Source organism: Mustela nivalis, assembly GCF_964662115.1.
Source record: "Mustela nivalis genome assembly, chromosome: 11".
NCBI lineage: Eukaryota > Metazoa > Chordata > Mammalia > Carnivora > Mustelidae > Mustela > Mustela nivalis.
The window spans coordinates 51,948,592-51,958,137 of NC_139030.1; positions in this window are offsets into that span (position 1 = coordinate 51,948,592).

Consider the following 9,546-nt stretch of genomic DNA (forward strand, 5'->3'; position numbering starts at 1 on the left):
AAATAGAGAAAACTATAGATATAGAAAATAGTAGTTGCTTATGGCTGCAATATTTGGGGTCAAACAAGAAATGACTGCTGAGTATGGAATTTTCTTGGAGTGATGGCAATGTTCTAAAATTGATGTGGTGACCGTTGCATGACACTGTGAATGTTAAAAAACTTGAAACTTTGGTGACAAGCTCATGAATTTTGGAACATTGGAAAGAAATAAAATAAAAGAAAATGAAAAAAAAGTAGATCATATAATCTACTTAAATATAAGCCTATGGTTTTACAACTGTATATGAAGATGCAATTTCTTAGAAAGTGTTGCTCGCTTTCTAAATAAGTATGATAATTATCACTGGGAAATGTCACCATTTCAAGACTAATTAGGCTGAACTGTGCAGTTCTTCAAATATCAGCATTCTCAGTTTATTATTAGTCTTTTTCCCCCCTCTAGTTTTGCCCCTAATGGAACTGAATTTATTTCCTACACTTTAAGAAGTCAACAGTAGTACATAAAACATAAATAATGATGATATTCTCAAAAATCTCCTGGTTTGGGTATAAGGCTAAGTGATTCTAAGAACAATTCTAGATGGACTTTGTTTAAATGATTCTTTTACTGTTTTCTCACATTTGCCAAGCAACATTACAAACCTCTGCCTATCAACTACAAGTGAAAAGATGGGCCAGATTGACAAATATACTATAAATGTAAATCTAGATTTAACTATTTTATCTGAAATATAAAACCATTTTAATGGTAGCTACAAAAGAGCAGGTTTTACCATTAAAAGCCATGGTTTGGGCACCTGGGTGGCTCAGTGAGTTAAAGCCTCTGCCTTGGGCTCAGGTCATGATCCGAGGGTCCTGGAATCGAGCCCCACATCGGGCTCTCTGCTCAGCAGGGAGCCTGCTTCCTCCTCTCTCTCTCTGCCTGCCTCTCTGCCTACTTGTGATCTCTGTCTGTCAAATAAACAAAATCTTAAAAAAAAAAAAGCCATGGGTTTTGTTTGTTTTTGTTTTTTTGGAGAGAAGATGGTAGCAGAGTAAGAGGACCCTAGGCGCTCCCCTCATCTTAGGAACACAACTAGGCACCTATCAAATCATCCTAATTGCTCCCTTGCCCCCCTCAAAAAAATTTAATCTGAAGACTGACAGAACAAACTCCACAACTAAAGAGAGAAGAGGCCACAAAGAAGTAGGAAGTGTGGCGATGTGGTTTGGGGGGATAAACAGATGGAAGGTACCAAGGCAGGCAGGGAGCTGTAGTCACAGAGAGGGGCAAGGAAGAGGAGCACACAGGAGAACACACAAGAAGAACATTTCCCCAAAGTCTGGGAAATGAGAGAGGCTGAATTTCATTAGTTCTTGCAACCAAAGGAACTGAAATCCTGGAGTTTTAAAGGTCAGCAGGCTTGGCTAAGATACAGCCCAGAGGGCAAAGCATGGCTCTTGAGGAGAAGAGCAGGCAAACAACCCAGGGACAGACAGCATGAAAACAGCAATCTGAAGAGCACCAGAGCACACAGTGGGGAGATTTTTGCTGATCTCAGAGCTTGTCCCTAAAAGGCAAAGTTCACAGAGACCTCTCTGGGAAGAAAGGAGCTGGCCAGTGCCATTTCCCTCCCTTACCCCTCACCATAAACACAGAAACCCCTGTGGGAAGCAAGGCAGCGTAGACACTCGTTGCCTTAACTTGTCTAAAGTAAGCCCCACTGGGAGGAGTGCCTTCTCTGTCAAGCCTGCCTCCGTCCCAGCACAGCAGGCCCCTCTCCCAGTAGACCAGCACAAACCCCTGCCCACACCACCACATCTCCTGACCAGTTTTGCAGGGCCTCAGTTTTGGTAGGGGTGGTGAAGATTTCATTATACAAGTGAACCAGAGCACACCTCACTAAAACTCCCCACATTCAGGCCAGAGACCAAATATGACCCACAGTAGGCAAGGAGAACCCCTGCAAGTGACTAGCCAGAAGGATAGAACAGCCAGAACACAATAGCAGAGCATACACTGCACATGTCAGAGACCCTCCCTTAAGCATCAGGCCCAGGACCCTGCATGACATCTTCCTCGTAAGGCCTTTACGGAAGCATGAGACATAATTGGCTTGTCTCACACAAAAGACTTAGACAAAAATGCAAAGAAGGAGGAATTCATCCCAAATGAAAGATAAAATAAGACCACAGCCTGAGATCTAAGAGAAACAAATATAAATAACATGCCTCATGGAGAATTTAAAGCAACGATCATACGGATACACACTGAGCTTGAGGAAAGAAGACATAGTAAGACTCTTGCCACAGAGATAAGAGTTAAAGAATCAGAGATGAAGGATGTAATGAATGAGATTGGAAACAGGCTTGATGCAATGAACAGCTGGCTGGAAGAAGCAGAGGAATGAATTAGTGGCCTAGGAGATAAAGTAATGGAAAACAATGAAGCTGGAAAGAAAGAAGAATGATGCAAAATGAGAATAGAATAGGGAACTCAGTGATTTCATCAAACTTAATGATATACAGGAGCATATGGCTGGCTCACTCAGAAGAGGAGTGATGAGTTCAAGTCACACATTAGGTGTAGAGATTACTAAGTAAATTTTTTTAAAAAAACATTTGTGTTATAAAAGTCCCAGAAGAAAAAGAGAAAAGGGGGGCAGAAAATTTATTTGAAGAAGTCATGGCTGGAAATGTCCCTAATCTGGGGAAGCAAATAGACTTCTGGATCCAGGAGACATCAAAATCAACAAAAGCAAGCCAATAAGATATATTGTTTGCAAAATATCCTGGTATCAATAATTATTCTGAATGGAAATGAACTAAACACTCTAAAAGACATAGCACTCTAAAAGACATAGGGTATCAGAACAGATTAAAAAAAGAAACAAAAAGACACATCTCTGGCAGCCTACAGAGACTCACTGTAGACTTAAAGACACCTGCAGATTGAAAATGAAGGGGTAGAGCAACATTTATCATATAAATATTAAAGAAAGTCAGAGAAGTAGTATTATATAAACTAGACTTCAAAACAAACACTAACAACAAGAGTCAAAGAAGGGTACTATTTAATTAAGGGGACAATTCAACAAGAAGATCTAACAATTACAAATATTTATGCACCCAAAATGGGAACACCCAAATATATAAAACAAAAACAAAGAATTTATCAATAATAGCAGGAGACTCTAAAATCCCACTTACATCAGTGAACAGATCATCTAAACAGAAAAATCAACCAGGAAACAATGGCTTTGAACAACACACTGGACCAGATGGATTTAAAAGATATATTCAGGACATTCCATCCAAAAGCAGCAGAATCTGCATTTTTTTCAAGCACATGGAACATTCTCTAGAATAGATCATAATAAGTCACCAAATAAGCCTGAAATACAAAGATACAAATACAAAAAATTTGAAGTCATACCATGCACCTTTTCTGACCAAAATGCCATAAAAACAAGTAAGTCAACCATAAGAAAAAATCTGGAAAGACCACAAATACATGGAGGTTAAACAACATGCTACTAAACAATGAAGGGGTCAACCAAGAAATCCAAGAGGAATACCACAATACATAGAAACAAATGAAAAGGAAAACAATGGTCCAAAACCTTTGTGATGCAGCAAAAGATGTTGTAAGAGGAAGTTTACAGCAATACAGGACTACCTCAAGATGAAAACCTGCCAATAAACAACCTAACCTAATACCTAATGGAGCCATAAAAAGAACAAGTGAAGCCTAAAGCCAGGAGAAGGAAGGAAACAAGATTAGAGCAGAAACAGAGACTATAGAAACTAAAAAAAAGAAGAAAAAAAAAAGAAAGAAATCAGGAGCTGGTTCTTTGCCCAAAAAATAAAAAAAATAGAAGGGACCCAAGCAGATAAAAATCACAAATGAGCAAAGAGAACTAACACCACAGAAATACAATTATAAGAGAGTATTACAAAAAACTATGTCAACAAATTGGACAACCTAGAAGAAACAGATAAATTTCTAGAAACATAAATACCAAAACTGAAACAAGAAATAAAAAACTGGAACTTAGAACAGACCAATAACGAGCAAAGAAACTGAATCAGTAATCAAAGAAATTGAATCAGTAATCCAAGAAGATTCCCAACAAACAAAAGTCCAGGAATGGATGGTTTCACAGTTGGATTGTACCAAACATTTAAAGAAGAATTAATACCTATTCTTCTAAAACTATTCTAAAAACTAAAACAGGAAGGAAAACTTCCATAGTCACTCTATGAAACCAAATTACCCAGATACCAAAACCAGATAAAGACATGACAGATAAAAAAGAATAAGAATTTATTCTTATTCTGAATATCTGTATATGAAGATATACAGATATGCATATATGAATACAGATGCAAAAATACTCAACAAAATATAAGCAAGCCAAATCCACCAATACATTAAAAAAGAGTCACCACGGGGCGCCTGGGTGGCTCAGCGGGTTGAAGCCTCTGCCTTCGGCTCAGGTCATGATCCCAGGGTCCTGGGATCGAGTCCCACATCGGGCTCTCTGCTCTGCAGGAGCCTGCCTCCTCCTCTCTCTCTGCCTGCTTCTCTGCCTACTTGTGATCTCTGTCAAATAAAAAAAAAAAAAAAAAAAAAAAGAGTCACCACAATCAAGTGGGATTTATTCGTGGGTTGCGAGAGTGGTTTAATATTTGAAAATTAATCAGAGTGATACATTAGATCAATAAGAGAAAGGATGAGAACGATATGATCTTAATAGAAAATAAATAGAAAAAACACTTGATGAAGTACAATATCCATTCATGATGAAAACCCTTACTAAAGTAGGTTCAGAAAGAATATACCTCAACATAATAAAGGTCATATATGGAAAACCCACAGCAATTATCATCCTAAATGGGGAAAATAGAGCCTTTCCTCTACAATCAAGAACAAGACAGGAATATCCATGCTCACCACTGTTGTTCAACATACTACTGGAAGTCCTAACCACATCCATCAGACAACAAAAAGAAAAGCCATCCAGATCAGCAAGGAACAAGTCTTCACTCGTTGCAGATGACATTACATGCTATATAGAAAATCCTAAAGACCTCATCAAAAAACTGCTAGAACTGTTAAATTAATTCAGTAAAGTCACAGGATACAAAAATCAATGCACAGAAACCTGCTGTATTTCTATATACCAATAATGAAAAAGAAAAATTAAGAAATCAATCCCAATTAAAATTGTACCCCAAATCATAAGATACCTAAGAATACACCTAACCAAAGAGGTGAAAAACCTATATTCTGAAACTAACACATTGATGAAAGAAATTGAAGATGACACAAAGAAATGGAAAGACATTCCATGCTCATAGGTTAGAAGAACAAATATTGTTAACATGTCTAAACCACTCATGTCTACACATTTAATGCAACCCCTATCAAAATACTACTAGCATTTTCAGAGAGCTAGAAAAAACAAACAAAAATTGTATGGAACCAAAGTAGACCCAAATTATCAAAGTAACCCTGAAAAAGAAAAATGAGGCTAGAGGCAACACACTTCCAGACTTTGAATTATATTACAAAACTGTAGTAATCCAAGCAGTAGGTCACTGGCACAAAGATAGACAACAAAGAGCAATGAAAAAGAAGAGAAAACTCAGAAATGAACCCACAACTACATGGTCAATCTTCTAAAAAACAAGAAAGAATATCCAGGAAAAAGATGGTCTCTCCAACAAATAGCATTGAGAAAACTGGACACAACATGCCTAAGAATGAAACTGAACCACTTTCTTACACCATACACAGAAGACTTAAATAGGAGATATGAAACCATTAAAAATCCTAGAAGAGAGCACAGACAGTGATGTCTTTGACATCAGCTGTGACAACTTCTTTCTAGATACGTCTCCTGAGGGAAGGGAAACAAAAACAAAAGAAACTATTGGGACTACATAAAAAAAAAAAGCTTCCACATAATGAAGGAAACATTCAAAAAAAACTAAGAAGTAACCTATGGAATGGGAGAAGATATTCACAAAGGACATATCCGATAAAGAGGTAGTATCCAAAATATAACTTATCAAACTCAACACCCAAAATATAAAAAATTTTAGTTTAAAAACTGGGCAGAAAGGCACCTGGGTGGCTCAGTGGGTTAAGCCTCTGCCTTCAGCTCAGGTCATGATCTCAGGGTCCTGGGATTGAGTCCCACGTTGGGCTCTCTGCTAGGCAGTGAACTTGCTTCCTCCTCTTTCTCTCTCTCTCTCTCTCTCATCAGCCTGCCTCTCACCCTACTTGTGATCCCTCTCTGTCAAATAAATAAAATCTAAAAAAAAAAAAAAAAAAAAAAAAAAAAGGCAGAAGACATGAGTAGACGTTTTTCCAAAGAAGACCTACACATGACCAATAGACCCATGAAAAGATGTTCAACATCACTGATTATCAGGGAAATGCAAATCAAAATTGCAATGCAATAATCACTTCACACCTGTCAGAATGGCTACACTCAGTAACACAAGAAACAGGTGCTGCTTGCAAGGATGTGGAGAAAGGGGAACCCTCTTGCGCTGTTAGGGGGAATGCAAACTGGGTGTAGCCACTGTGGAAAACTGTATGGAGGTTCCTCAAAAAGTTAAAAATAGAACTACTGTATTTTTTTTTAAGATTTTATTTATTTATTTGACAGAGAGAGATCACAAGTAGGCAGAGAGAGAGAGAGGAGGAAGCAAGCTCCCTGCTGAGCAGAGCCCTATGCAGGACCCGATCCCAGGACCCTGAGATCACGACCCGAGCCAAAGGCAGAGGCTTAACTCACTGAGCCACCCAGGCACCCTAGAACTACTCTATTATCCAGCAGTTTCATTACTAAGTATTTACCCAAAGAATACAAAAATACTAATTCAAAGGGATACATGCAACCCGATGTTTATAGCAGCATTATCTACAATAGCCAAAATATGGAAACAGCTCAAGGGTCCATCAACTATGGAAAAGCAGGCGTGATACACATACATATATACATACACATGCTGAATTATAGCTCCATAAAAAAGAAAAAACGAAATCTTGCCATTTGCAAGACATGGATGGATTTAGAGAGCGTTATGCTAAATAGCATATGATTTCATTCATGTGGAATTTAAGAAACAAATGAGCAAAGGGGAAAAAAAGTAAACCAAGAAACCGATTCAACTGTAGAGAACTGATAGTTACAGAAGGGAGGTGGGTGGGGGGGATGGGTCATATAGGTGATGGGGATTAAGGAGTACACTTGCGATGAGCACCTGTGATATATGGAAGTACTGAATCACTACACTGTACACCTGAAATTAATATTGTACTGTCTGTCAACTAACTGGAATTTCAAAGGTTTTCTGTTTTTGATCTTCATGCATGAGACTCATAGGGGATATGAAAACCTCCCTGGTTATGTGCCAAGAATTCCCAGGATAGATGCGCAACTGTGACTAAAATGTTAGTTCCCATTTTCAAACACCAAAGAGCCTTCCCTCATGTTCAGAAGTCATGTGAACTCTTAAAATCCACGCATGGAAGGCTAAAATGGGTGGATTCTGGTGTGGAGCACTTTGGTTATTGGCTTTACTAGGCCCTTGGGAGCCCTAAATATGGTAGGGGTTAGGCAGGGGTTTGTTTATTTTTATTCCTTTCAGGGATTTTTAAGTCAATTGTAGTGTCAGACTATAAACTCTTCAAAGTATATCTCAAAATTCAGTGACATGTGAAAACTAGACACTTTCCCACATATCCCATTAACTAATTTCAACCCACACTTGCCCTCTCAAATGGCTGTGTGTCACATAAACTACACACCCATATGTGGTGGCACTGGCTTTGTGGTCATAGAAATGGAATACAGTAGGACAACAGTTCCTTTAAATGTTGGCAACACCATTTTAGTCTGAAAATACCATCTCCACTAAAAAATAATATTTCTACATTCAGAATATGGCTTTTAGCATCTGTGTAGAACTAACATCTAGAAAATAACCTTATATACATCAAAGGAATGCTGTGTTGTGGTTAAAGCACATAAATTTCAGCCTGAACTTTATTAGTCATTTCTGAATCTGAGTTTTCACATAGAAAAGTAAAAACAACTAAAAACATTCACAAACCCCTTTGGAATTCTCAGAAGGATCAAGGGACTTCTATCATTTTCACCCTAAATATGAATGCTTATCTTTATATCTTATATTTACATCTGTAGATGATCTGGCTGATATTTTTAACATGTTACTCTAGTTGGAACTAAGGGAAGATATGAAATTGCATTTCTTAGTTTAGGTGTCTGTGTACTTGAATAGCAAATATAAAAGAGTATAATAGATTTATTTGGAGGCAAATAAAGTAAAATTAGTCTCTTACATAAAATATGGATATCAACTATTTGTATACTCATTCATTCAAGAAATAGTCCTTGAGTTCCTACAGGCATTATGTTAGGAAGGGAAAATAAAATGGGAAAAAAAAAATCAGATATGCTCCCTCCTTTTGAGGCTCTTATACTCCAATGGAGGAGAAGCTATAACACAAGTAATGACATCATAAAATGTAATATTCACAACTGAAATAAGCTTCAGCATCTCCCTTATACCCAAAAGCACCATTACAGCAAGATGTTGTGGTCAGCCTTATAATTCCATGTGCTTCTAGTGCTTGTAATAATGTGTCACATAATCAAAGTTCAACAAGCATCTTTTGAATGAATATATAAATATTGAGCTCCATAAAGACATAGGAGCTAGGAAAATATTTTTTGGAGTAATGGCCTGTAAGCAGATTGATTTTTTGCTTCTGGAGAGAGGATAGCCTTAGAATAAAGCAGGGGCTGAATCTTTAGGAATTCTAACATTTTTTGAATGGGCAGAGGAGAAACCTGAGAAGAAAAAAGAGAGTTGGCTCCAGAGGGTGAAAAAGATAACTAAGACAGTGCTTTGGCAGTAAAGGAAGAGAAGGTCTCAAGTGATCAGCATCTCAAGTGATTGCTGCTGATTAAGACCAAGTAAGAGAGGGGCGCCTGGGTGGCTCAGTGGGTTGGGCCTCTGCCTTCGGCTCAGGTCATGATCTCAGGGTCCTGGGATCGAGCCCCACATCGGGCTCTCTGCTCAGCAGGGAGCCTGCTTCCCCCTCTCTCTCTGCCTCTCTGCCTTCTTGTGGTCTCTGTCTGTCAAATAAATAAATAAAATCTTAAAAAAAAAAAAAAAAAGACCAAGTAAGAGAATAGCTGAACAGGTCTACCACACTGACAGATAAGAAGATCATTACTGACGTATTTCTAGAAGTTTAATAAAATGATAGGGGTGAGTTTTCAGTGGGTTTTAAAGGCAGGGAAAAGTAAGTGCATGGCATAAGCATTTGGCTATAAATTGAGGGGAGAGATGGTAGAATAGCTTGAGTTAGAGATATATCAATTTTAAATACAGAAAAGAAATTTGAAAATATGAACACAATGAAATACAAAGTACATTCATTAATTCAAAAAATACTTAATGAGATACAAATCTGCCCTAATACTTGAGATATATAGGTGAAACAAAACAAAAACAA